Source organism: Lissotriton helveticus, chromosome 8 (genome assembly GCF_964261635.1).
Source record: "Lissotriton helveticus chromosome 8, aLisHel1.1, whole genome shotgun sequence".
Classification (NCBI taxonomy): Eukaryota; Metazoa; Chordata; class Amphibia; order Caudata; family Salamandridae; genus Lissotriton; species Lissotriton helveticus.
The window spans coordinates 205,728,095-205,752,496 of NC_136069.1; the positions used below are offsets into that span (position 1 = coordinate 205,728,095).

A 24,402-nucleotide genomic window follows, 5' to 3' on the forward strand; every position below is an offset into this window, starting at 1 on the left:
ATTATGTACAAAAATTATATATATTCATAAGCATTAATGGTTGTACAAATAAACTAAAGTTAACAAAACAAGATGAAAATATGGTCTCACAGGAGCTACTCTGTCGACCTTAGAGTCTTATTTACAGATAACATGATAGTTCAATCCTGTCATTTAAACCAAACGGCTTCTGGGTTGAAAGTCTTTGTATCCAGGCATTTTCTCTTTGTAGTAGATATTTGGTGTTATCTCTACCCTCTATTTTTGGGATGTTTTCCAATATAATAAACTTCATTTGAGAGATGTTGTGTTTCTCCTCTATAAAGTGAGTTGCCAGAGACGATTTCATATTTTTGAGACGAATGTTCGACTTGTGTTCAGTCAGTCTGATTTTGATGTGGCGCTCTGTTTTTTCCGATATATAGTTTACCACATGGGCATTTGAGGGCGTAGATAACATTACTGGAATCACATGTGGCGTTTACTCTGAGTTTTACTTCATGTCCTTTCATGGGATGGTTGATTTTGTTTCCTTTAATGACACTATTACAGTTTCCACAGTTAAGGCACGCTTTGGTGCCAGAGAATGTTGTTGTTGTCGCCGGTTTATGTTGTATCAATTCTCCTAAATTACGTGCTCTGGTGAACGCAAATAGTGGAGGTTCCAAGAAAATCTGGTTGAAATCAGGTTCAAGATTTAGTAATGGCCAGTGATGAAATATGATTTTCTTGAACTTAGCACTAGAGGTGGAAAATTTCGAGACTAACACTAAACGGGTCTGTTGTGTCTTGTTGCTAGGTTGTAGTAATTTCTTCCTGTCAATACTTGCAATTCTTCGTTTGGATTCCTCAATAATTTCTACAGGATATCCTCTTTTGTGAAATTTCATAGCAACTTCGTCAATTCTTTGTTTCAGTTTACTGGGATCCGACGTTATTCTTTTAACACGTGCCATTTGGGAAAATGGGAGATGTTTTTTCAGGTTAGGTTCATGGAAACTTGTAAAGTGCAGCATGTTATTTCTGTCGGTTGATTTTACGAATAGATCTGTTTCAAAATTTTGTTGGTTAATGGTAATTTTAACATCTAGGAAGTTTACTGATTTATCAGATATTTCCCAAGTCAGTTGGATACGTTCATCAATTTAGTTGAATTCCATAAGGGCCGTTTGAAGTTTCTCTTCAGTGTTCTTCCAGACTATGAATATGTCGTCGATGTATCGTATCAGGAGTTTGAGATTTTCTGACCATTTTTTATTGGAAAAAATGTGTGTCTCCTCATAGTATTGCATAAATATGTTGGCATATACTGGTGCCGCTGAGTTGCCCATGGCCATTCCAATTAGTTGTTGGTACCATGTGTCCTGGTATGTAAAATAGCTTTGGTATAGAGTGAACAGCATGAGTTCCATCAAAAATGTTTGAAAAGAAGAGTCCAATTCAGTGTTAAGTAGTGCCTGTTCAATCACCTCTATTCCCAAGGAGTGGGGTATAGAGGTGTATAGTGAACGTACATCCGCGGTGCAGAGTATTAATTTGTCATCGGGGTCAATGTTTACTTCTTGTAGTTTGGAAATAAAATGGGTGGTATCCTTTACATATGTTCTCATAGCTTGTACTGTGGGTTGTAGATATTTGTCCAACAGTTGGCCAATCGGCTCGTGTAGGCTGCCACATGTAGAGACTATTGGTCTCAAGGGGGGGTCCATCCTATTTTTATGTATCTTTGGTACCATTCTCAGAGTGGGACTTTTGGGATTGGATTTTGTGAGAAAATTCTTTGTTCTATCATTAATAGTGCCAGCTTCGTGTGCCTTTTCAAGAATATTTTGTAGATTCCTCATGAATTCTCGTGTGGGATTATTATCCAATTTCATATATGTCATAGTATCCGAGATGTGTTCCATTACTTTCGATTCATACATTATTCTGTTCATAATAACTAGTGCTCCTCCCTTATCAGCTTTGGTGCAAATTATGTTATTGTTGGTTGATATTTTTTTCAGGGTATCCAAATCTTTTTGTGTTATGTTTTTACCCCTTTTGTTAACATGTTTCATGCTTGCGAGGTCTTGTTTCACCATGTTCTCAAATAGGTCCAATGTTTTGTGGCTAACCGGTGGTTGAAAAGTGCTAGGTGGTCTTAAACCTTGTAGTTGATCAGGTTCATCTTTACTTTGTTGTGGTAGTACATTATCAAAAAAGTGCCGGAGGCGAAGCTTACGCATGAGTTTGAAAAAACTTACTTCCAATTCTAAATTGTCTGTGGTTGTGGTTGGTACAAATGATGTACCCTTTTGTAACAGTCGAATTTCATGAGGAGTAAGATGGTAATCACTGATATTGATGACCAGTTGTTCTAGCTTAGGTTCTTCTTTCCTTTCTTGTCTTTGTTTGTACTCGTCGTGCTTCTCGTGATGGGCGGTTCTTTCTCTTTTTCTTTTTCCTTTGTTTTGTCCTCTCCGGGGTCTCCTTTTTGGGATTGTCCCTGTTCTGAAAAAAGGATTTGGTTCGGTTTGGATACTGGTGGTTGGTTCTTCTAGTTGTGTGGTATCCGGGGTTTTAGTTGAAAGTTGAACTCTCCGGGATCTTTGAGTGGTATCGCTATCTGATGAGGAGGTCTCCGTTTGAGAAGTATAGGGTCTGTTCCTTCTTTTTTGGGCATAGACCTCAGCCCATGTGTAAACTTCTCCGAGTCTATAGTCGAGGGTGTCCCTCTTGTATTTACGGATTTTCCTTTCATTGATGTCACTAGTATGTTTATCCATTTGTGTTTTTAGTCCTCTAGTGTGTTCTTTAGATCTTCTTCGGACATCATTTTAGATAGTTCTTCTGATACTTCCGAGATCTCCGTTGTGAGTTCTTCGAGTATTCCCGATAGTTCTTCAATAATTAAAAGAATCAGGTCCAGGTAACATTTGTTTAAAATTTCATACCATTTTTCCTGGAATTTTTTTGAATTTTTACAGAGGGATGGCTTTAGGGCAATTCTGAGGCCCCTTGGTATGCGTTGGTTACGGTGATATTTTACGAGTGTGCTCGCATGTAGTTGTTGATTAATACGTCTCTTCGTAAGGTATAATAGTTGTCTTATGTGTTGCTCCTTGGTGCGGGTGGTAGTTTCCTGTGAATTTTCTTCCCTAATAAGCGCATGTATACAATCCGCTTCATCTGGCTTAAATGCAAACGTGGAGGCTCTGGCCTCTGTGCTTCTCGAGATTTCCTCGTAGTTACTCATTGTTTTACTGTGAGCGTGCTATCTGTCCAGTTGTGGACACAAGAGTTAGAACACAAGTAAAGGGAGGGCAGGTGCACAGCAAGTTTAAACAAAACTAAATATTTCTCAAAGTTGTTGGTGCTACATAAGTGACGTCGAGTGTCCCACGGCGTCTGTTATAGTATAGTTCAAATGTGAAATCAATGGGTCATTGGTTCCATCCTTATGTGCACACATTCATTCCTCATGTGAGACAGAGGTTCCACTATATGTTTAATATGCTCAGTGTGATTGTTTTTATTCTTCACACAATTCCATCTTTAAACAGTTTTCATTTCATGTTTATCATCCAATAATCTGTCATACGTCATCATTTTCAACATGTAACAATGTCTTTTAGGCAGATCCAATGCATTTCGGGCCATGTAATGTGCCCTTCCTCAGGGAAAAGACACTAAAAAAATAAAGAAAAATAAACAGACTGTCAGTGGACTTAACCAGGGTACAAACGTGGGATGATTTCCTAATGGTGGGTCGTGATACTGGTCAGTGTTAATTATCGGTGTCACCTTAATAAAACTAGAATACCCATGTGTTTGAAAAAAGTGGGGGAAAATGTCGTCATCTTACATGTCATTGTAGATGTAGGTTAACGAGGTTATCTCTGTGGGTAAAAAAACGTGAGAACAAAAATTAGTATGAGAGCACCCAATTATGCTTGTTACGAGTTGGATTTTAACTATAGTTTAGAAAGTATAATCCCGGATTATACATCTCGGATACTATGACATATATGAAATTGGATAATAATCCCACACGAGAATTCATGAGGAATCTACAAAATATTCTTGAAAAGGCACACGAAGCTGGCACTATTAATGATAGAACAAAGAATTTTCTCACAAAATCCAATCCCAAAAGTCCCACTCTGAGAATGGTACCAAAAATACATAAAAATAGGATGGATCCCCCCTTGAGACCAATAGTCTCTACATGTGGCAGCCTACACAAGCCGATTGGCCAACTGTTGGACGAATACCCATTTTATTTCCAAACTACAAGAAGTAAACATTGACCCCGATGACATATTAATACTCTGCACCGCGGATGTACGTTCACTATACACCTCTATACCCCACTCCTTGGGAATAGAGGCGATTGAACAGGCACTACTTAACACTGAATTGGACTCTTCTTTTCAAACATTTTTGATGGCACTCACGCTGTTCACTCTATACCAAAGCTATTTTACATACCAGGACACATGGTACCAACAACTAATTGGAATGGCCATGGGCAACTCAGCGGCACCAGTATATGCCAACATATTTATGCAATACTATGAGGAGACACACATTTTTTCCAATAAAAAATGGTCAGAAAATCTCAAACTCCTGATACGATACATCGACGACATATTCATAGTCTGGAAGAACACTGAAGAGAAACTTCAAACGGCCCTTATGGAATTCAACTAAATTGATGAACGTATCCAACTGACTTGGGAAATATCTGATAAATCAGTAAACTTCCTAGATGTTAAAATTACCATTAACCAACAAAATTTTGAAACAGATCTATTCGTAAAATCAACCGACAGAAATAACATGCTGCACTTTACAAGTTTCCATGAACCTAACCTGAAAAAACATCTCCCATTTTCCCAAATGGCACGTGTTAAAAGAATAACGTCGGATCCAAGTAAACTGGAACAAAGAATTGACGAAGTTGCTATGAAATTTCACAAAAGAGGATATCCTGTAGAAATTATTGAGGAATCCAAACGAAGAATTGCAAGTATTGACAGGAAGAAATTACTACAACCTAGCAACAAGACACAACAGACCCATTTAGTGTTAGTCTCGAAATTTTCCACCTCTAGTGCAAAGTTCAAGAAAATCATATTTCATCACTGGCCATTACTAAATCTTGAACCTGATTTCAACCAGATTTTCTTGGAACCTCCACTATTTGCGTTCACCAGAGCACGTAATTTAGGAGAATTGATACAACATAAACCGGCGACAACAACAACATTCTCTGGCACCAAAGCGTGCCTTAACTGTGGAAACTGTAATAGTGTCATTAAAGGAAACAAAATCAACCATCCCATGAAAGGACATGAAGTAAAACTCAGAGTAAACGCCACATGTGATTCCAGTAATGTTATCTACGCCCTCAAATGCCCATGTGGTAAACTATATATCGGAAAAACAGAGCGCCGCATCAAAATCAGACTGACTGAACACAAGTCGAACATTCGTCTCAAAAATATGAAATCATCTCTGGCAACTCACTTTGTAGAGGAGAAACACAGCATCTCTCAAATTAAGTTTATTATATTGGAAAACATCCCAAAAATAGAGGGTAGAGATAACACCAAATATCTACTACAAAGAGAAAATGCCTGGATACAAAGACTTTCAACCCAATAGCCGTTTGGTTTAAATGACAGGATTGAACTATCATGTTATCTGTAAATAAGACTCTAAGGTCGACTGAGTAGCTCCTGTGAGACCATATTTTTGTCTTGTTTTGTTAACTTTAGTTTATTTGTACAACCATTAATGCTTATGAATATATAATTTTTGTACATAATAGGTATTACTCGTATATGTATAGGATGCAGCGCATCCCATTATCCAGCCCTCACATTGCCCTGACACAACAGCCCATCCAACTAATGCCGACGCGACTAACACACATTTTTGCGAGTTCGAATCCCTGCACCATGTTGCTACACCTTATTCCTCTATTTTTCCGTTTTTCTGAGCCATGGATTTTTCGACTATCTATACTTCCAGTAGGCAACCGCAATAACAATTAGATTTAGCAACAACCATGTCTAATTTTTTCCCCGTTTTGGAAGACACACCAGTGAGTCTGTTTTCCATTACACGCATCACGTGATCGGAACTTGACAGCTTGCATAAACGCGGTTAATGGCGGATACGCCCATACCGGCGTCTTTGAGAGGAGAACGGTCTCGCGAACACATTGACAAACCTCCAAAGGTTAGTTATCTGGGGATTATACTTTCTAAACTATAGTTAAAATCCCACTCGTAACGAGCATAATTGGGTGCTCTCATACTAATTTTTGTTCTCACGTTTTTTTACCCACAGCGATAACCTCGTTAACCTAAATCTACAATGACATGTAAGATGACAACATTTTCCCCCACTTTTTTCAAACACATGGGTATTCTAGTTTTATTAAGGTGACACCGATAATTAACACTGACCAGTATCACGACCCACCATTAGGAAATCACCCCACGTTTGTACCCTGGTTAAGTCCACTGACAGTCTGTTTATTTTGCTTTATTTTTTTAGTGTCTTTTCCCTGATGAAGGGCACATTACATGGCCCGAAATGCATTGGATCTGCCTAAAAGACATTGTTACATGTTGAAAATGATGACGTATGACAGATTATTGGATGATAAACATGAAATGAAAACTGTTTAAAGATGGAATTGTTTGAAGAATAAAAACAATCACACTGAGCATATTAAACATATAGTGGAACCTCTGTCTCACATGAGGAATGAATGTGTGCACATAAGGATGGAACCAATGACCCATTGATTTCACATTTGAACTTATTTATAGTTAGCCCAGGTAACTATAACTGAAGAATTTCACTGATTTTGTACCAGTGAAATCTTAGGCTATCTATAATTTCTCTGTAACCTTTGTTTTTTTCAGTGAATTACTAAGATTTTTTTACTTCTTTTTCCTAATTGTAACATCCCTGGAACCTTTTTTTCAGTGAATTTCTAATGTTTTTTAATGCAATCCGGTATTTGTAAAGCCTGAACTAATCACCCGGAAGGGGCTTACGGCACTGGGGACTATTGGGGAGATTAAGTGAGCTATTGCCCAGAGTAACATGATGCTGGGCTGATCTGCCCCCGTCGCTGGGGATCGAACCTTGAGCCCCGCAATCCAGAGTCAGCCACTCTGGCCCCTGCGCCACACCTCTTCCACAGTGTTGTTTCCTAACTATAACATCCCTGTAACCTTTGGTTTTGCTAGTGAATTAGTAAGGTTTTTTAATTGTATTTCCTCACTGTAGTAACCCAGAGTTCTTCAATCTGTGGGTCGCGCCCCCCTCCGGGGGCGCAACACCGTCTCGGGGGGGATACGCACTCCTCCCTAAAATCTCACCTTTGTCCTCTGATTCTTCAAAGGAACGGCAGAGTGGAGCTGCAGAGGCCCTAAGACGGGGTGAAAACCATTAAAGCCTCATTAACACCCATGGATGTCCCATGGTGTTGGAAGTGGAACATGCACTTAAATTTGGAAAAAGTTTTCAGTCAATGTTACCTCTGCCAGCTCAAGGATAAATTATCTAGGATTTGCATTGTTCCATTTTTGTTCGTACACTATATCCTCCACACTTAAAGTCTCTCTGTGTAGTATGTTTGTGTAGAGGGACTCAATGTCCAACCCCACTAGGAGATCCTAAGTTGGATCAAATTCCCTATTTTCTACTAGATTAAGGACATCCCTTGTATCTTTGAGGTATGATCCCATCCTCTGAACCAAAGGTTTGAAGAAGAAATCACAAAATTGTGATAAAGGCTCAGATATGGAGCCAATACCAGAGACTATAGGCCATCCTATGGAGCCATGGAGAAGTGTGGCTCACTGGTTAGAGGCGGCAGACCCGTAAGCAGAGAACGGCCCGGGACCAGGGTTCGATTCCCGATGCGGCAGGGTCGTGGACCAGGGTCAGCGGACTCGATAATTCTCGCCTTGGTGCCTACTCTAGTCAGAGACCACACGCGGCAACTCTGGGCATCAGCTTGCCTCATCTTCACAACGGCCCCCCCAGATCGCCGGGGATGCTTGGTCGCACCTTAGAGATACCCATCTGGGACCATCTCTCAGGGTGAGCCAGGACGGGTTCCCCAGCGGTCGAAGCGTGGAGATACTCCTCCGGGAGTCGATTCCTAGCGCTATATAAACCCACAATTAAATTAAATTAAATTAAATCCTGGCAGCGGTCTGGTGGGTATGTACACCTTTGGCAGCAATGAAAAATATGTAATTACTGTTTTCTCTCTACACATGCTGGAAAATCCATCCATTATTCACTGCATCATTGACCATGATACCAGTCTCTGTCCATAATTCAGGTGTGGGATCCTTGGGCAGTATAGTATAGTTCTGTCTATCAGAGGCCCACTTAGAGACTAACGCACCCACTCACAGACCCACTGAGGCACTCGTGTACTCACTCACAGACCGACTCATACACTCATGGAGGCACTTGTAAACCCACTTAGACACTCTCACACCCACTCACAGAACCACTGAGACACTCACTCAGACACGTATGCAGCCACTCAGACACCACTCAGAGGCTCATGCACCTACTTACCAGACCCACACAGACACTCACACACCCATTAGGACACTCACACACTCACTCACATACCCACTAAGACACTCATGCACTCACTCACACACACACTCATTCTCAAAGGTTACAGGTTACAGCAGAGGTCTTCAAAGTTTTGAAGGTTGAGCCCCCCCCAGCTGAATTTTTTAAATGTCGCCCCCCCCACCACCACCTGACAAAAATTTCTGGAATCTGGTACACTACATAATTGACCGCCACCCACATATCCCGGGCCATATCCGGCAAATATTGTTCAAAACAATGAGTGTTTCCTCCTTCTCCATGACTTCCCTCACTACCACTCAACAACAATGCACCTCATCTCTCTATGAGAGAGAAAACAGCCAAGGGCCTTGACTCACATCAGCATGGCTGAGTCTAAATAACATACAAAACATACAAAACACTACAATTGCCAATACTGAGAATTGATTAACCCAAAATCAAACTTATTCTATATGAAGCAAACATATAGATGCAACCGGACTCTAAATCCAACAATGTGTGTTTTATTAATTACAAACCTTTTATAAATCTTGATTAAAGACAAAACACTTTCCAAATATGTGTACAAAAGAACCAAATCCAACAACAAAATGATGCAACAAACAAATTTATTTATTTATTTTTGACATTTATAGAGCGCGCTGTTACCTATGGGTGTCCTGGCGCTATGTGAAATCTCTCCAGAGGGACCGAGCCAAGCAAGATACTTACAGCCTGATTCATCAATCTCCCGTTTTGCGAGCCCCTAATAGCGATTCATAAGGAATCGCTATTAAGGACTTGCAAAACGGGATTTATGTAGGAATAGCAAAAAATATTGCGATTCCTACATGTTCCTTATTTGCGATTAGCAAATTGCTAATCGCAAATAAGGAATAACTCCCCATGCATTGCTATGGGCCTGTAGGCCCATAGGAATGCATGGGGAGTTATTCCTTATTTGCGATTAGCAATTAGCTAATCGCAAATAAGGATGCGATTTCAAGGGTGCAGGGGTGTCCAAAGGACACCCTGTAGCACCCCTGAAATGTAATCTACATTGGTGTTGCGCACACACATGTCCAAAGGACATGTGTGTGTGTAACATGCAACTTAGAAAAATGCATTTAAATGCATTTTTCTAAGTTTTTGCTATTTACCACGAGGTCTGACCTCTCGGTAAATAGCGGCCCAAAATTGCAATTTCGCAATTTTAAAATGATTCATGAATTGCATTTAAGGAATCTCGGTGTGCAATCATTTAAGAGCTTCAAACCTAGATCCCTCTGTGAGAACCTACCAGTGTCACAGTTTCTGTGTCTTCAAAGGAACTGTTCTAAGGTGCGGGGTCACAAGAAAGAATCCAAGTAACTTTACAGCAAATGCAAGAAAGGGATTTACCCCGTACGAGTGATAGACAAGGCCCAGAAGAGAGCACTGAACTGCAACAGGGATGCCCTGTTAGAAACAAAGCAGAGGCCGGAAACAAAGAATGTAATTTGTTTTACAACCTTCAACACAGCATACAACTGGGTGAAATGGATCATTACTAAGAGTTGGTGCATTTTGAATTACAATGGTCACAATCTTCAAAAACATTTGTTTTCCTTTAAGAAAAGTGCATGCATATGGATATACTGGTGCACACAAGACCACCAGAGAGGGCATAGATCAGCAACAGAGATCATGGGATATCCCACCTGTATCCGGTCATACTAGGCATGGTTCTTGTGGCGTGTGTGACTTGACAAGCACCATGAAATCTGTTGATGTGGATCTGACATACCCGTAGATCCAGATGAAACACACAAATTGTAACTCAGAGAAAGTAATCTACTTGTTCCAATGCCCAGGTAATCTTCTTTACATAGGAATGACAACCCGCTAGATTAAGATCAGAATTAAGGAGCACAGGAGCAACATCAGATGCCAAAAACAATGACAAAATTCACAACACATGTCTTGCTGAAGAAACCTAGAGTGGATGTTGTATACTTGACAGTATTGGATAAACCCACCATTCCCAATAACGTAAGTGATATTAAAACCTTTCTATTAATAAGGGAGCAAAAGTGGATTATCAGGTTCATAGCGGTTTTGAGCAGTGGACATGTAAATCTGTTAGATGGATTGAAAAGGATAGTGGAGGGATAGAAGAGGGAAGTGTCAAAAACGTGTTTATTTGGAGATCATTACAGTCAGGAGGAGGTTTGAGATGAGTAGAAGGGGGAAGAGTCAGAGAGAAGGGTTTAGAAAGGCTGGTTTCAGAGATCTGAATGTTAAAAGAGTTTTGAGATGATGCAAGGAGGGGTAGAGGAGTGAAGAGTCTAGATAGGGATATTTTGAGGATCATAGTAGTAGAATGGGGTTTGGAATGAGTCAGAGAGTGAAGGTAGAGGATATATTGAAATAAGTATTGGGTTAGAAACAGGGTAGTGCATTGGAGTAGTCGAATGAGGTTCGAGATAAGCCAGAGAATGGAAGTTGAGGATATATTGAGAGAGGTACATGGTGAAATATAGGGTAGTGCATTGAAATTCTGAACTAGGAGTAAAGTAATAAATATAAAGATACATAAGTACATGGAAGATATATATGTAAGGTAATATATGTAGATGTAAGTTGTATTTAATAAACTCAGACTTTCGAGTATTGCAGTTCTTCAAGCTAAATTGTTTATATTTTTTTAATCAATTCTGAAGCACTTGTAAATTAATAATTATGATAAAAATGTACTTATTATGCGGTGACCTATATACATGTTAAACATAGAATAATAATATGAGAGTCTGGCTTAGTATATGGTGCTCACTTATGTAAGTGTAGCGCCCTGAACTAATCCAGACAACCTTATGGTGATTTTAGTGGTCTTAGACAACCTCAGAAAGCTCTCTAAGTGGAGAGCAGCCTTCAGGCTTAGTCAAGAAGGAGTGTGAAGCAGCTTATTTTACCGGTACTTAATCTTATGGTATGGGTTAAGTGAAAAAGAACCACACAGTTTTGTAATAAAAATATGTATTTATTATTTACACTCACTAAAACAATGTATTATCTCCTACCCAGAGAGACAAACAGAATATACATAATACTTTGTTAATAGAATACATAAATAGCACAGAATACACAGTGGTCCCCTATGGGAGACCAAACCAGATACTAAAATGGTGGAATGCGAACCACGATCTAAGTCAAGAATGGACCCAGAAGACGTAAAAGAGCCGGGGACTCAAGGAACCACCCAAGGTGAATATCTAGGAACCCCACGGAGGTCGTGTGCAGAGTGGGACACGACCACTTGCTCAATGTTAGTTAATGGGTAAGTCACAGTCCCAGCGGACCCTGAAGAATTCTGGTGGAAGATGGAAGTTTGGAGAGTCACCTCACCTATGGATACCCCAGGAACCAGGGAAGGCAGGGGCATAGGTGCAAAGTGACAGAAACCGTCATAGACCGCAATGGAGGATTTCGGGAAGATGCCGCTGGTCAGGAAGGTGAAAGTGTCCGGTGGAACCCAAAGGTGGATTCAAGATGAGAGGTACCTGCAAGCAGAGGGGACTGAGTCAATTCCATTCACGAATGACCAGGAGGCAGGTAAGACGGATGCCCACCGATGTAAGAGATGTAGAAGAGTTGAAGGGCCCCTTGAAGTTTGCGCTATATGGACCAAGGGAAGCAGAGGCAGACCAGGAGCCATGCACGAGCTGTTCCACATCATCCATCAAGGGCTAAGGGGTCAGCGTCTGGCAGGGGCACCAACAAACCTTGGCAAGGGCAATAAATGTAGTTGAAGAAAAAGATGCAGTGTCGGGACCAGCAAGGTCCAAGTGACTCACCACAAGCATGTAAGTCAGAGCAAGCACCGAGCAAGCAGGGGGCCTACTGGAGCCAAAGAAGACCCTCAAGGGGACCCACAGGCCAGAAGCACAGGAGTCACAAGAGGACCTTGAGCAGCTCATCAAAGAATGAAGGCCCACAGTGCAATAGATGCAGTGTAGGCAAAGAACTTGGTTGCAGAAGATGCCTGAGGTTGGAGCTTCTTAGAGCCCGAAGATCCCTGTAGGAGAGAGCCAACAAGCCTTGGCAACAGCAAGTCAATGCCATACACAGGGGTTCTATTCTAGCGGTTCCAACAAGGGGCACTGGCCTGGAGCTTGGTTAAAAGACTGTGCAGGCTTTGAGGGAGTTGCAGAACCATGCCCTCTGTTGCTGAGCCTTTCAGAGTCTGTGGGGTGCAGGATCACCTGACCGGTCAGCTGTGTTGCGGTGCCTACCGATTCTGGGGAGTGACTCCTTCACTCCAAGGGAGATTCCCTTGGGTGTCTTGGATGTCCACAGGCCCTGTGAAGAACCTGTATGGAGCACAGACACAGATGTTGCAGCAGACTTACAGGAAGACGAGACCAGGAGCAGCAGTAGTCTTCCTTGCAGTCTTGGTTCCCAATCCAAAGTCCAGAGAAGTACAGAGTGCTCAAATGGTCGAAGTTTAGGTGGTATGTGATCTGAACCTTTTCCCATCGACGAGCCCTTAAGTACCCTAAGGCAAGTGTTAGAAATATTCAGGGGTCCCTCCCAGAGGAGAGGCTGGACACTGGGGAGGATACTTCCATGTCCTTTGTCTACTTTCGTGCCAGAGCATAAGCCAACAGCCCTCTAAACTGGTTTGGACTGGAATATGCAAGGAGAGCACCAAATGTGCCCTTCTAGCAGTCTGAGTGGCACTGGCAAGAGCCCCCACCCTGTCCCAATACACTAAGCTTTGTCTGGTAGGTGGTCACATCTCCCTGTGACAGGATACCTATTGTCCTGTCTACCTCTGCTCGAGCTTTGTTCAGAAGGAGGAGGGCAGAATCGTGCCTCTGGTTGGCAGCAGCCATAGTTTGCTGTCCGGGTCTAGAAGACTGGTACCGGGAGTACTGACAGCCTCCGGGAGGAGCTTTACAGTGCATGGAATCATACCTCCCACACTGTTTACGGTGTGGGGTATGATTCCAACATGTTTGATACCAAACACGACAGGGTTAGTTTCAGACACTTTAGAGATGTAATGACGCATGGCCACTCTATGTATCTTAAGGGCTGATGCACTTTCAACCTGGGAGAATGGACTCCGAAGGTTGCAGGGGTGTGCTGCTCATGCAGGGGTGGCCTCACGCCTAGAACAGAGCACCCTGCCTTCAGGATTGAAAAGACTGCCTTAGGGATGACTTATAGGTTTTAAGTGCAGTGACCCCAGATATAAGGAATTTTACATCTGTTGTAAGTGGTGCTAGCACCAGGTTACACAGGCTGCGCTGGCAGGCCTGTAGTCAACATTTGAGTGGTCTCTCATGCGTGGCATAATACATGCTTCAGCCCATGGGAGACCCCTGGTGTACCTATGCCCTAGGTACCTTAGTACCATATCCTAGGGACTTATCCGGGTACACCAGTAGCCAAGCTGGAGTGTACCTAAGTACTCACCATGTCCAATTTAGGGAAGAACCACAGAGACTGGGGTCCTGATTAGCGGGATCCAGTCAGACTAGTCAGTAAAACATAATGACACCAGCAAAAAGTGGGGGTAACCATGAAAGCAGATCATACTTTCCAACAAATATAATTATACGTAATATGTACATTTGTTAAGCATAAGTAACGAATATCTATATATCTATAAACGTGACTTTTATACACTTATATTCAAAGGAATACACATATCTAGGTACACATATATAATCCAAATAAATGCTTATGTACATAGGGATATGCTCTATATGAGTATGGTGGTTATGTGGGGAAGAGCCAACTCGAGTAGTCTTCTGAAGATAAGGTAGTTATCGATGGATCTTATGTTTTGGGGTAAAGAGTTCCATAGTTTGGCTGCTTTAACAGAGAAGATTGTGCCACCTATGTTTTTTTTTCTTGTGTGGTAGAATTTTGAGGCGAGGTGCCAATCTAGAACTGAGGTTCCTTTGTAGAATGCACTTGATGATTTTATTCCTGATGAAGAGCGGTCCTGTTCCATTTATCGCTTTGTGCGTGATACAAAGCAGCTTTAATGTGGATCTTGTGACAACCAGAAACCAATGCATAGCCTACAAGGCAGGGGAAATGTGGGCTTGCGGCTTTATATGTAAGTTTAGTCGGGTAGCAGAGTTCTGAATCTGTTGTAGTCTTTTAATAGTTATTATTGGCGTAATCAAGTTTAAACAGAACAAGAGAGATAGTAGCCTGGACCTTGAGTGAAAATCCCAGGTATGAGAAAATGCGCTGCAGAGTTTTTATAGTAATGAAGTTAGATCTTGCTAGTTTGTGCACTTGGACATCATTGTTAGCTTGGAGTCCATTATAATTCTGAGGTTTCTTACTTCCTTTAATACTTTAGGCGGTGTTCCCAGATTGTCAGGCCAGGCGACGAGTGGGTCATCAATTTTCCAATCGCCTCATGTGAGTTTTTTCGTTTTTTTAGTATTCAATTTGAGATGGCTCCATGTCATCCACTGATCAACGGCTCTGAGGTACCTGAAAATGTTTCCGTTTCTAATGTCTCTGGAGGTTTTCCAGTTTAAGGAGTATTCGCGTGTCATCTGCATAGTTATAGCATGTGAGGTGAAATGCATTCATCAGTGCTGGTAATGACTTCATGTAGATGATGAAAAGCATGGGTGAAATTATAAAGCCTTGACGGGCCCCTGCTTTTGTGAAGTATGGTTTTGGATGAGAACAGGGGATGTATGGATGACATTAGTTCTGCTTTGAAGGTAGGATGGGATCCAGTAGTTGCGTCGTTGCAGAATCTTTGTAATGGGGTGTCATGGTCAACTGTGTCAAAGGCAGCTGAGAGATCCAAGAGAAGCAGTGCAGCAACCCAGTTCCAGGCAACTGTGTTCTGGAGGGCATCCCAGAGGGCAATGAGGGTAGATTATGTGCCTCTTTCTGGACGGGGTGCTGTTTGGAAGTATGGAATTATCTTCAATTAATTGTGAGATCTGGGCGAATCCTGTTCTTTCTATCAGTTTGTCCAAGAAAGTTACATTTGTAATCAGTCTGTAGTTGTGAGAGTTAAATGGGTCCAGAATTGCTTTCTTTAGTAATGGGTGTGTGTATTACTTTTTTAGTTCTTCTGGAAATGTTCCCGTAGTTAAGGAATTGTTGATCAATCTTCTTACTGGTGTGGCAGCAAAGGTCAGAAGACTTTTCTTGAAGATTTGTTGTGGACATGGGTCAGAAGGGCTGCCGGTAGACCTGCTTGTTTTGGCCAGGTCCTTAAATTAATTGTGCAAAATTTGTTAGAAGAATGCAGAGGCTGGGTTAGCTTACTCTTGGAGGTTTTGTTTGGGAAAAGGGTTGATGCTTGTGGTTTTTCTTTGTTTTATATAGGATTCCAATGTGTCTGCTTTGGTTGAGTAATGATTTGTCAGTTTGTCTGTGAATTTTTGAGCAATGGGATGATCTCCTTCTGGGCAATTTGGTTTACAAAATTCAGTGAGAATTTTTATAGAATTCTTTATGTGGACATTTAGCATTTTGACTTCTGTCTGAATAGTAACTTTTCTTACCCTTTTTGATTGCTGACTTGTATAATCCGCTAAGTTTCTGAAAGTGATGTTTGTCTCTTTTTAAAATTTTTGTTTATTGTGGGATTTTTTCAATCACAACATAAGGAAAAAAACAAAAAGCTAGAAGCCAAAAAAATGAGGGAGGGAGAATAATAATAAACTACACAGGGATATTCAAAGTGACATATTAGGCCTTCAGTTGCAGAACCACTGTAAATACAGATTAGTCCATGAGTTAGCATTAGGGGCATTACTGCGCAAAAACCAGTAGTAATAATCCATCAGGTCTCTTGGCACATTGGAAGGGTGCAGAAAAAAGAAAGCACCATGATGTTTTTCTTGATTGGTGTTTGTTTTGAGCGAGATGCGGTGCAGCTTTCTAATTTGCTGTTTTATCTCTTTTAGCTTTGTATTTCTCCAAGGTGCCTGTTTTCTTTTGTTTTTTTGTGTTGTTCTTAGTTGTATTAGCATAGCAAAAGCTTCCTGTAGCCACTCATTTCGTTTTTGAATGGACTTTATTGTGTCTAGATTTGTATTCGATGTTAGTTGTGTTTCTAAGTGATTGATATTGAGTTTGTTTCACTGTTGATAGGAGGATGCGCGTAGGGTGGTTTTAGGTGTGTTGATTTGTGGTGTTATATGTTGGAAAGCAAGCAAATGGTGGTCTGACCATGTGACTGGAGTAATAGTTTGAAAGGTAACTAGTTCTGTATTTGCAAAAATTATATCTAGGATGTATTGAGTGGTGTGTGTGGGTTTGTGGATGATCTGATGTGGGTTTAGTGTGTATAGGCCAGTGAATATTGTTTTTGGATGAGGCATATTTGGTTTGTAAAACCAAATGTTTAGGTCATCAAGAATGCATAGGTTGGAGTGTAGTGTTATCAGGTTTGAAACTGTGTCTAGAAGTGTGTCTGGTAATGTTTCATAGCTAGGTGGAGGTCTATAAAGGAGTAGGAAGTTACAGGAAGAAGAGGGTGTAGGTTTGCATCATGTGAAGAGGGCTTCATCACCTTGTTTGGAGACATAGTCAGCTTTAGTGATATTTAATGTTTGCCTGAGTAAAACAGCTAGGCCACCTCCTCGTCTCCCTATATGACTTTCTGTGACAGTTTGATAGCCCAGAGGAGCAGCTTCATTTAACACTGGAGCCATGTCATCTCCCAACCATAATTTAATTATGAAGAGTAAGGCAGGTTGTGCGTCAGGTGGATTGTCGTAGATGTAATACTTGTTTTTTTAAAGTGATCGGGCATTTATTAGTAGACAGTTTAAAGAATGCCTTTTTGCGATGGACTTTCCAGCCTCCATCACTCTGGAACGACCTTACTCTCTTTATTTGACATTTAAACTCTCATCATCTTACATCCCTATCCAAACTGAAACTTTGCTCTTTTCAGTCTAATCAGCTTCATTCGTGTTTTTTTGAATGGGTTGTTGAATCTAGCCCAGTGAACACTTGCTATATAGCTTTCAGCAAATGTTTACAAGGAACTCATTCTTAAGAAATTTAAATTGAGCAAGTGCACATTCTTGCAAGAATTCAATCCTGAAATGAAATAAGTATAGGATAACAAAACCTAAACTAGACATTTAGTTTCATTTAAAATTCACAAGATCAGGACAGTATTAGCCCACACGTTTAACTAGTTTCACTCATTTCAGTCGAAATCAGTATCAAATGTATTCATTTATGAACAGGATGTTTACAAAATGAAGTTCTTATTTATAAACAGAAATCTACGCACACCATGTATATGTACAGTACAGACACAGGACCCGGCGGGTGGCGCTGGGTCCTGTGTCTCTGCTCCTGCTCTCCTCGAGGAACAGGATGCACAGCCAGGCCCCACTGACCAATCATAATGCTGCAATGCAGCGTTGTGATTGGTTTTGAGTGTCCTGATTGTACACTCAACTAAGGAATGGGAGCCTGGGCATGTTCTCCATGCCGGCTGTAATGTAGCCTGCATAGAGAATTGAAAAGTGTCAGTGCCGGACTGGGAACCAAAACCGGCCCTGGCAAAGTGCTCGGCTGGCCCCCTGGGGGGTGGGGTTAATGCCCGGTGCCCGCTATGGCCAGTCCGACCCTGGAAAGTGCTCATGACTGGTTTGGGCGACCCAAGAGGGCCGACCAAACAGTCACTGCGCACTTAGGAGTGTGCAAGCCACTTCTCCTCTGCCTTGCTTCGAATGCAGAGCAGCCACACCCACCCGGCTGCCCGCAAAGCAGCAGCAGCATGTTTCTAGTCTTCTCGCACTGCTTGAAAGCAGTGGAGCGACGCTCCTCCTATATAGCAAGGGAGCCACCACTGCCCTTGACTTGTGGCATTGTCAATGGTATTTTGGATTAGCCCAAAGTAGTATGGTAGTATTGCTTTCTTTCTATTGGCTGTTTAGGTGTAGCTTTTTGTCTCCTTTGGAATGCAAAGGGACTATCTAACACTGAAATATAGCTCTCGTTAGATATATAATTCTTTATTTCATCCCTACATTGTATTTACAAACCAGTTATTTTAGGTGCTACTTAAAGACCAGGTTAGTTGTCTCTCTAGTCTCGTTTAAATGAAAAAACATAAATAAAAAGTGCATACATCTGCACATAAATAAAGGGACTATGGGTCAGCCATCTCATGTTTTGGTGTGTTCAAGTTCCATTTACATTTTGCACACCGTGGCTCAGCCCTCTTCAGCCAGTAACTATTACTTCCTAACTAGAAAGCAACATTTTAGGAAGAAAGAAGGCTAAGAGATAACCCGAAGTGGATAAGTCCTCAAAACCGGCACGTAAAGGAGTGAGAATTCTGCTATAGGTATATCAAAGATACATAAGACGCGAGCATTGACAACAATATATATTTAAGTAAAATGAAACAGAGCGATTTGGTATTAGAAACATGTTGAATTGCAGTTTGGGTTTAATTATATTTCTCAAATGACATTAGGGCGATTCGCAGGCATAGGCTCCAGGTGGCGCTGTATCATACAGCCCGGACTTGTAAATCAAAACGATGTCTCATTTTGGTATTTTTACTTTTGCTTTAACCACCAGATTACAAATCCCAGTTTGAAAAAATAGCTATGCTAATAAATCGGGGCTGGGCTGAAGGCCTCAAATATGAAAAATATTTCTGATGGATGATCAAGGATGTGCGCAGCTGCCATGGATTGTGTAAAACACTGGAATGGAGCTCGGATCTGGGTAACCTGGTCAGAATGTATGTGTGGCACATGCAACGGGTTTTTTTGCGTTCATGTAAAAAAAGTTTTGTTTATTATAAATGCATATGTGCCAGCATGGTGAGATATATCACCGTGTGAGATTGAGATATGTGACTGTTGCATGAGAGTTCTGCATGACCTCTACATCCCTCTTCATCTGCCCAGTCTTTACAATACGAAGAAGGTCACCGTTGCTAAGGACAATAACAAACAGGAAATGCTAAACATAATAGTATTGGGTACTAAGGTGCATACTCCTAATATGAACTGAAAGGGGAAACGTGAAACTCAAATCTCAAAAGGCGGAGCAGCTATAACTTCTCAAATCATCTTGGCAAATATTTCTTCTATGCATTCTGGGACTTTTAGTCCTTTCCCCCCATGTTTTAATACATTCTACAATTCTTAGAATTTAAAAAAAATCCTGATCTAGGTAAACCACCCCTGCACGAATCTGGGAAATGTGAGACTTTTCAGTGAACTGTTGGCTAGGAAGACAGGAATGGCTGAAGGAGTCTCGTATGGAAGACAGCTACTAGGCCACTGTGTTAAAGTTCTACTTTTTGATAAACACTAATAACATTTAAAAAACATGCCTGGGGTATATCCCCAGAGGTGGTGCGTGCTCTTAAATGAGAGTTAAATTGAACTGAGAAAGGCCAGGATTTATTGGATACTGACAGGATACAGGAAGTCGTCTCCGCCAACACGTCAGGCTCACCTGATAAAGGAGTGAGTGAGGCTGCGGCTGCGTCTTGGACTCGATCAGCAGATGGCAGCGTAGAATCTAGGTCTGAGAGGAGGGAGAGGACAGCCGTGAGGTCGAAGCCTCACATTCGAAAACCTTCCGCCCGTGAGTACCTCTTTGGTAATACGGGGAATGGGGATAGTATCTGCCATAGTGCGTCCTATGTGACGAGTAAAGCCTGACTTTGGGCGCCCTCGGAAAGGGTGGCGTTTAGTAGAAACATTCTCTTTTTTTACACACCAGTGCAACTACAGGACAACTGGTTATCTGACCTGTTGTTTTCTCCACTTTCTAATGTGCCAAACACTACCACCGTTGGCTCACGTTTGAGCGAATTATCAAATTGGGTCTGTAAATTTTAGATGGATGGAAGTATGTCTTTAAAAAAACTGTGCATTTCACAAGCACACTCGACAAGCTGCCATATGAGTCACTGATCTTTAAAAGTACTGGGTGAAAGGGTAATTATCCCACAGCTGTCAAATCATTGGCGATTATGTTTTCTAATCCAGTTTTTTGTTTGGTGCTCTGCTGCCTAGGATTATTTTTAATAGTGGGCTAAACGAAACTACTAGTACCAGAATGCAAAACAAACAAAACAAACTGGAGTTGAGTAGGTAGGCCTAGGAAACTTTGCAAGGTCTCTGTTGTGTCAGATTACAATTATGCATAATTTGTAGTTTATTTTTTTACAACAACCACATCTAATTAACGGAGGCCCAACAGCTGCTGGTACTTACTGTTCTTTTAGCATATTATTTCGTCCTCTTTGTACTTGTATTCGTGTCATCGGTGGTAAGTAAAAATGTGTTCTTATTGTTTCTTAATTTCCTTGAAATAACCAGTGATATTATCGGACTATATGTTCCATAGCTTCTTGCTCGTCGGTTCCATGCTTTCTATTACTATCCTCGTGTATTCTGGGAATTGTGGTCTTGGTTAGTTCCATTGAACCTTAGGACCCTTAAACCTGAAACAATGTGTACAACGAAAGTTGGAAAGCTGTCGGTCATAAATCATAATCCTAAGTATGTAAGAGCCTTTCTGGGAGGATAGTTATGTTTATTTACTGTAGTCAACGTGTCAGGTTTGACTCTTTATTCTTCCGGATAAGGAGGATGCGCTGGGCCTGATAACGGGAAAATTCGGAAATCCGTGCTCTCCGATATACCGTGCACGGATCCAGATTTCCAAATTTAAGGAATTCAGTAAGGTTTCCCGGGATATGCATGGAATCCTGCAACGGCCACAGGGTTCAATGCATACTTCCGGAAAAAGTTTTAAATTTGAACTTGCTAAACTGCAGGCAGTTTTGCACGCAGAATGTATGTACATCATGCACATAAGGAAGTGTTATTGTCTGCTGTGCAATGCTGGTTTTTTTTTAATTCAAATGTGTTTTTTTTCCTTCTTCAGACCGGATATTTCCCTGTGGAAAAACCTCTCTCCCCTTTTGCCTTTAAAAATGTTGGGTATACTACAAGTCCATCCCCATCCTGGAAACAATCTAGTCCTGCCCCCAAACAGGAGGAGTACATTTTCAACCGTTTCCAGGGTATGAACCGGTCACAAGGAAGCCTGACCATATACCCGCAATTTTCAATCTTCCTAAACTTTTCAGAGGATTCTCTCCTCGGAACACCCACTCCGGCCCCTCGAGTGGGAGTTACTCCGGCCCCTCGAGTGGGAGTTACTCCGGCCCCTCGAGTGGGAGTTACTCGTGCACACTACTTTGTCATATTGTGCATAAATAATTGAATTTATAAGTGCACATTTAAATTTGACGAATGCCTTGCACCGGTAAATTGGTACATTTAAGTGAGTAATACGAATTTACATGCACAAATATCTTTATGATTTGGGCCGCTTCAGTTCTGGAGGAAGGTATTCTATTTCCCATGCGGTAGTCTGGAAGGTGAATAAGCAATTAAGGGGCCGTGGAACTTTATCTTGTTTGCTGTGCGTTCAAAGCTAGAGATCACATTTCAGACTGCTTTCTGACAAATTGCTGCCTTTTCGGTTAACCTGGAGATGTGCGTTTACTTTTCTTTCTGTGACTGCAAAGTGAGAGGCTTTTGTAAAGTGACAATCTCGTTGGTCTGCAAAGAAAGGCTGGAACTTTTTTTCTAACACCATAAAGTGTAAATGTATGTATTGTACAAATATTTCAAAATATACAAACAGTTAAGGAAACGCAAATTAACTTTTTAGGGTGGTAATTTTGAAGTGTGATGGACGTAAAGTAGTACATTTTCTATTCCCCAGGCTATTTCATGATAAGGATAGTTTTCATTTTGATTTAGAAAAATGGATTCGGAATTGATGAAAATCTAATATTGGCATAGTTCTCTCATCATGCATATAGATGAGATGTACTCGTGCATAGGTAACAAAAAAAAATACAGAAAAGAGAAATGTATCTTTTTGAAAGAATAATTAATGTATAGTTGAAAAAGAAAGGAATATAATGCGTTATGTGGAAACGTGTACTGTTCTATGTAAGCCTACAGAAGTGTAGATGAGAAACAGAAATGTCGGTTGGCATCAACAAAAATAAAGTATATTGTAAAAGAATTGCCTTTAAAAACAAGATCATATACCTTAAGGTATAGTTCACAATGCCCAGATGATTTGTGAGAACTGTACACTCGGTCAGACAGGCTCTTAGAAGAATGTTGGTGTTATTCAGAGCTTTAATTGTAGGGAATGTTTTTCCCCTCCCTGTGAGGAAGCCAAACTTATTTGAAATATATTAAAGAACTAGTAGGCTTTTGACTTTACAAGCAATAATTGTAGGGGGCAGGGGTGGCTCTAGGCTCATGGCGGCCCTGGGCAGGGAGCGTAGGTAGGGGGTGCAGGAAGAGGGGGTCCGGGTGGGGTGGAGCCCCCCCGGAGCTCAGGAAGGTGGGGGTCAGGGTGTTTGGAAGTGGAACAGAGCCGGAGTCCGCCAAATCCCTGTCAGGGGCCGCCACCCAAATATGTATCCATCCTCAGAGGATTATTATATTAAGGATATATATTGGCGTGGCGGCCCCTGGGGGTTGGTGGCCCTGTGCAGGCGCACAGCTTGCACATACCTAAGGCCGCCCCTGTAGGGGGGGGTTAAAGACGACAATGTACACATTAACATTTATAAGGATATTAAAGGCTAAACTGAAATTATGAGAACATACACGTCGCAAATTCTGAAATATTGATGTGTGACTTTACTTTCCCCAGACAACAAGAGAAGCCTAGACTTGACCAGACTTGTTTAGTAACACAAAGTGCAAAAGCTAAGCCCATCATCTAGTTGAGTACCAGCAAGTCACCAGGGGCCTCATTATGAGAAATGACACATCGCTGCGTGAAAGCAGCGATACGTTACTTCTCAGTGCACACTCCTTGTGACATACCTGATGCATCATATTTACTGTATGACGCATCATGTCGCAAGGAGTTACAGACACGTCAGTATTTCTGACATATCTCTATGGCGCAAAAGGGACGCATTGCTGGAGTGTGTCACAAAAGTGACGCAACTCCAGCAATGCGTCCTTTCACATGGGGCAAGCCCCATGTGAAAAGGACTGCATCAGTCTTACGCCTGCTGTGAGGTAGCCGTAAGATGTTGACGCAACGGCGTCCTAGAAGTGATGCAGTGAAATCTCATAGGTTTCACTGCGTCACTTCTATGAGGTTTTTGCGGGGGAACGCCCCCCGCATACATTATACCTGACGCAGGTATAATGTAGCACAGGGGTTTACAAAGTGACGCATCTTTGTAAATAGCGCGCAACAGGAGGCATGTTTTACGCTGCCGATGCGTCACAAAAAGTGACGCATCTGAAGCGCAAAACTGACGCAAGTCCTCATAAATGAGGCCCAGGTGTCTATAGCTTGAAATTTGAGCGCTGTGACGAACTTCGAGTTTGTTCGGCATCATGTTAGTGATCAGTTTATAGTAAGATGTTATTTACTTTCATATCCTAATATTACAAAACTAGCCAATACTATACATGATTCCTCTTTGTGCTATATCCACACTCTTGTATAGATTGTTTTTGAATATAGTGGTAACCAATAGCGTTGAAAAAGACGCTGGACAAACACATCTATGTGCGCGCTTTTATGAAAGGTGTGCATGAATTTACTAAAGGTCATATGTTTAACTTTGTCATGCTGGTTTGAGCTTTTTAGGTCTCGCGACCTATCAATGCGCATGCGCATTGAGCGGAGCGAGAAAATAAAGTGCTCAAAATACTCCTCAAACCAAGGGGTTTTTGGTGCGGTTTTCTTCGAGTTCACGTGAATCACGTGACC

The 24,402-nt window shown here is 41.5% G+C and overlaps 1 protein-coding gene across 1 annotated transcript in view; it reads left to right on the plus strand.

The window, feature by feature from the left end:
• Positions 1–20,072: 20,072 nt before the first annotated feature.
• Positions 20,073–24,402, plus strand: part of LOC144771551 (uncharacterized) — a 152,807-nt gene continuing 148,477 nt past the window's right edge. The window contains exon 1 of the mRNA XM_078655951.1: positions 20,073–20,205. The gene's annotated coding sequence lies outside the window, so the exon portion shown is untranslated. The remainder of the gene's footprint in view (positions 20,206–24,402) is intronic.